This window comes from Mus pahari, chromosome X (assembly GCF_900095145.1).
Source record: "Mus pahari chromosome X, PAHARI_EIJ_v1.1, whole genome shotgun sequence".
Classification (NCBI taxonomy): domain Eukaryota; kingdom Metazoa; phylum Chordata; class Mammalia; order Rodentia; family Muridae; genus Mus; species Mus pahari.
In genome coordinates, this window is record NC_034613.1 from 81,868,940 (window position 1) to 81,874,747 (window position 5,808).

At 40.0% G+C, this 5,808-nt stretch overlaps 1 pseudogene; it reads right to left on the reverse strand.

Moving 5' to 3' along the window:
• LOC110314167 lies at window positions 1-578 on the reverse strand (annotated as a pseudogene).
• Window positions 579-5,808: the final 5,230 nt, after the last annotated feature.

The window sequence follows — 5,808 nt, forward strand, 5'->3', positions numbered from 1 at the left end:
TTACTTCAAGGAATCAAAGTAGGTGCAGACCTGGGAGAAGACAGTGTCCACCTTTGGCATTGGGCACCTTGCCTACAATGTCCCACTTGTCATAGAAGGAAATAGCAGGTTATCTGGCATTGTAGTAAGTTTCTAGCCTCTTCTTGATGGCCCTCATTGTCCTCCACACAGCCACTCTCCCCTCACTTTAGGAGTCATTGGGTAATGGTCTTTGGGTCTGAGTCTACATACAATAACAGTGTGGGCTGTCCAATCTTGTGTTCAAACTATTTTCCATTTCACCTCCCACGGGTAGCCGTCAATCAGGAAGCCCTTGGAAGAATACACTTTGGTTATCATAGCATCCCAGAGCATGTCTACCACCATCTCCAGCAGCACCAGCTGCCCCCTTTCCATGATAGATGACAGCATGATTGACCCTCTTCAATCGAGAGTTGAGTTCTGTTTGCAGCAGGTCCCCAGTAGAGAGGTAGGTGTAACCATATTTCTGCACAATCTTCTTGTACTGAGTGCCCTTTCCTGAGCCATGCCTGGCCCAACACAAAGACTATCTTGGCTTTCTTCAGCTTCTCTTCCATCCTGCTGAGGTCTAGGAGCTAGGTCTTTTGGGGAGGATGTGGTTGGCGCTGGGGCCAGAGCATGCCATGTCTGTCCTCCAATTTTACTGCATTTTAAATATGGCGACAACGAACAGCTAGTGTCTGACTCCCCAAGTCTTGATTCTAATTCTTTCTGAACAGAGCTTTCATTCTCACCTCTTCATGATTTACTTCTCTGCCTGGATACTTGCAGGGCACTTATCATACATCCTTTAGCCATATGATGATTTGAATAATAATGGATCCCATAGGCTCATATTGTTGAATGCTTGGTCCCCAGTTAGTGGAACTGTCTGGGAACGTTTAGTATGTATGGCCTTTTTTGGAGAAGGTGTGTATCACTGGGTGTGGGATTTGAGGTTTCAAAAGCCCATACCACACTTAACACACCTAACCCCTGTACCACCACAACCTGCTGCCTGAAGATCAGGATGCAATGCTCTCAGCTACTGTTCTAGTTCCATACCTGTCTATTTTCTGCCATGATGAAAATGGACTAATTCTCTGAAACTGTAAGCAAGCCCCAAAGTAGATGCCTTGGTCATGGTGTCTCTTCACAGCAATAGAACAGTAATGACAGATGGTGTCTGTTGCTGATGGTCAGGTATGATTTTGGAGGCAACAAAAAGGAAAATCTTGTTTGCTGACCCAGTTAGTATATGTCTTTTTATTGGGGGGATTGAGATCATTAATAATGAACAATGTGTATGAATTCATGTTCTTTTGTTATGGTTGGTGTTTTCATCTCTTTTGGTTGACTGGTCTGGGATTATATATTCCTTGTACCTTCTCTGACATTGTTGATTTTCTTTTTGTGCCTAAGCATCCCTTTTAGTATCCTCTATAGAGCTGGATTTGTGGACATAAATTCCTTAAATCTGCTTTTACTCATGAAAATGTTCCTTTCACTTTCAATTACAACTGATAGTTTCATTGAGTGCAGTAGTTTGGGTTAACATCTATTGTCTTTAAGAAATTTTAGATCACTAGTCTAGATCTTTCTGTTTTTCAAAGTCTTCATTGAAAAGCCAGGTACTTTTCTATTATGTGAAGTTGAATGTATGTTTTGAGCTTTAGTAACATTTTTGTTACAAATGTGGATGTCCTTGCACTTGGAGCATAGATATTCAGAATTCAGAGTTCATCCTGGTGAATTTTTCCTTGTATGAGTATGTAGTATCCATCCCGACCTTTTTAGAGAACTTTTGGCTGAAAGTCTATTTTGTTGGATATTAGAATGTCTACTCCAACTTGTTGCTTGGGACCGTTTGCTTGGAAAATGTTTTCCCATCCTTTTACTTGAAGGGAATGTTTATCTTTGACTCTGAGGTGTGTTTACTGTATGTAGCAGAATGCTGGATCCTGTTAATGTGTCCAGTCTGTTAGCCTACGTCTTTTTATTGGGGAATTGAGTCCATTGATGTTGAGAGATACTAGGGACCAATGATTGTTGGTTCCTGTTATTTTTGTTGTTAGAGGTGGAATTATGTTTGTGTGTTTCTCTTCTTTTGAGTTTGTTGTGTAAAGATTAATTTCTGGCTTTTTCTTGGGTGTAGTTTTCTTCTTTGTGTTGTACTTTTTTCTTCTATTGTCCTTTGTAGGGCTGGATTTGTGGAAAGATATTGTGTAAATTTGGTTTTGTCATGGAATACTTTGATTTCTCCATCTATGGTAATTGAGAGTTTTGCTGAGTACAGTATCCTGAGCTTACTTGTGTTCTCATAGGATCTCTATGACATCTGCTCAGGATCTTCTTGCTTTCAGAGTCACTGGTGAGAAGTTTGGTGTAATTCTGATGGGTCTCCATTTATATGTTACTTGACCTTTTCCCCTTACTGCTTTCAATATTTTTTCTCTGTTCTGTGCTTTTGGTATTTTAATTATTACATGACGAAAGGAATTTCTTTTCTGGTTCCATCTGTTTGTTGTTTTGTAGGCTTCTTGTATATTCATGGGCATCTCTTTAGGTTAGGAAAGTTTTCTTCTATAATTTTGTTGAAGATGTTTGCTGGCCCTTTAANTTGNNAATCTTCACTCTCTTCTATACCTATTATCCGTAGGTTTGGTCTTCTCATTGTGTCCTGGATTTCATGAATGTTTTGAGATAGGAGATTTTTGCTTGACTGTTTCTTAATTTTTCCTTGACTGTTGTGCCAATGCCTTCTATTGTATCTTCTGCCGCTGAGATTCTNTCTTCTATCTCCTGTATTCTGTTGATGATGATTGCATCTATGACTCCTGATCTCTTTCCTAGGTTTTCTATCTCCAGGGTTGTCTCTCTTTGTGATTTCTTTATTGTGTCTATTTTCATTTTTAGATCCTGGGCAATTTTGTTAAATTCCTTTACCTGTTTGATTGTGTTCTCCTGTATTTCTCTAAGGGATGCATGTATTTGCTCTTTAAGGGCTTCTACTTATTTACCTGTGTCCTCCTGTATTTCTTTAAAGGAGTTATTTATGTCCTTCTTAAAGTCCTCTATCATCTTCATGAAATAAGAGTTTATATCTGAATTGTGTTTTAAGGGTGTGTTGGGGTACCCAGGACTTGCTGTGGTAGGAGAACTGGGTTCTGATGTTGCCAAGTCAAATTGTTTCTGTTGCTTATATTCTTACCCTTGCCTCTGCCACCCAGTTATCTCTGGTGTTATCTGGCCTCCCTGTCTCTGACTGGAGCCTGTCCTTCCTGTGAGACTTTGAGCTTGGGGAGTCCAGCTGCAACTGAGGTGTGGGATGTGTGGGATTGGTTCCACACCAGGGCTTTGCTCCTGGCCCGTACAGGTGGAAACCAGAAGGTGCACAAGTCTCCTGCTGGGCAGGGAATCTGCTTCCCCAGGTTACAGGGGTCCTGGTACTCTGGGTCTTGGGGCAGGATTTAAGGTCTCACCTGTGAAGCTGTGAAGCTGGATGTGTCTGAATACCTGGGGAGTTGAGCTGCAACTGGGGTGTGGGCTGTGTGGGATTGGGTCCAGCGCCAGGGCTCTGCTCCCAGCCAGCACAGGTGGGAACTGGAAGGCATCGCCAGGTTATTATTCTAATGGGCCTAACTTTATATGTGACATGGTTGGTATCTTTTGCAGGTTCTCTGCATCCTGTCTGTGTTCTGTACATTTAGTATTTTGATTATTATATTACATGTAAATTTTCGGTTTGGGTTCTATCTATTCTGTGTTATGCAAGCCTCTTACATCTTAATAGGCTTGAGTTTCCTTAGATTTGGGTAATTTTCTTTTATAATTTTGTCAAAAAATATTTTCTGTCTTTTATCTTAGTTTATTCTTCTACACCTGCAATTCTTAAGTTTGGTTTTTGTTATGCAGTAACCAAATTTTCTGTATGCTACATTCTTGATTTTTTCTGCCTTTTTTGCTTTTATATTTAACATTTTCTTTGACTAAATAATCATTTCCTCTATGTTGTCTTTGAGACCTGATATTCTCTCTATACCACTTGATCCAATCTATTGGTAAGATTTTCTTCTGAGCTCCTTGTTTTACTTTCTGAGTTTATCATTTCAAGTTTTATTTAATTTTAGCTTTTCTTCAGAGACTCAATTTTCATATCTTCAAATGTTTTCTGTAAATGTAAATGTCACTTTTATTTCCTTAGATAAAGGGATGAGATGAGAGCTGTACCCAAGCTTTATGAATACATGGCTTGGGCTGAGCCCAGAGTGTTTCTATTTAACTATCCCTAGGCCTTGGCCTGGAAGCTTCTAGCCGCACTATAATCTAACCTTCTGCAAGCCTGGACCTAAAAAACTTCAGCTTCTAGCCTCTATCTGCTAACCTAGACCTGGAATGTTTCAGCCTCCAAGATTTCCTGCTGAATAAACACACACTTTCTAGCTCTCTGAACTTTTGGCTGGCTGGTTCATTCCAGCTGTTATGGCTCAAACTCCTATCCTAGCTGACTGACTCAAATTGATTTCTCTCAGCTTCTGACTGAATTGCTCTGCTTGAAAAGACTACCTCTGAATTCCAAGAGCTGAACTGCTCTGAACTCAACTGCTCTGTTCTAACTGAACTCAGCTGCACTCAAACTGAACTGTTCTGAACTGAACTGAACTGAACTGAATGGAACTGAACTGAACTGAAGTCTTTCTCTCTTACTGCTATTTAAGTAGCCTCTCTTTGCTGTCCTCATGAGAGTTAAGTGTATCCTGACTCATTCAGTCAAATCTTTCTCTGTTTTGTTACTTTGTCTGCTCCTCAACTAGACATCATTGTTTGGGATTAAAGGTGTGTACTAAAGGTGTGTTTGTATTCCAGCCATAAAGATTGAAGGTATGAGGCATGTGTGCATTTTAGAGGAGTCGTATCTTTGGCTATGATCCCTTGCCAGAGTAGCTATATTGCTGCATTAAAATTTCTCTACAGTTTTCTTTGTTTCTTTCAACTGTTTGTTTTTTCACATTCCTATTCAGGTATGTGTTCCTACAGTCTAAGCTCCTTGACTATATTTATAATTGCCATTTTGCATATTATCTTGTGCATTTCCTAAGTTGCTTTTTTTCTCAGAAAACATTACTTCAAATATGGTGCTAATTTCTTGAGAAGATACATTGTCTTGGTTATTTGTATTGTTTATGTTTTTTTGATGAGACATGGGCGTGTGGAGTTAGGTTATTGTTTCTTGGTGTGAATGAATATCTGGTCATGCCTTTGTTTAGTGGATATTTAGATTTTTGTTTGCTATTATCTCAGCTGATCAAGTTATGGGCCAAATGAATGATCCTTGTTGCTTAGTCTTGAGCCATTCTGTGTTGGTATACAAATGGTGTAACAGAAGTAATCTCACCTTAATTAAGGACAGATATAACTTCTGAGCCTGGGAGTAAATCTTCCTTAAGTTTGGAAGTTTCTCATTGCAAACTCTCAGAAGTTTGTGGATGGTTGACTGGGTTCTGCAGGTGGTCTTTGTGTAGCAGGTGTTACATTGGGAGTAAGCAGTGTTTTGTAAGAATGGGACACAAGATTCTATACCCACCTCATGTAGAGGTGGTTGGAGTAGTGTCCAAATGGGGGTTACCTATCTGGGATCAGGGGCACAAGACACTATGGTCCCAGGGTATCTTTGTAGGTGGTGTAGTGAACTGGCTATGGTGGTCACTACCTGTATTAGTCAGGGTTCTCTAGAGTCACAGAACTTGCAGATAGTCTCTATATAGTAAAGGAATTTATTGATGACTTACAGTCTGCAGTCCAAATCCC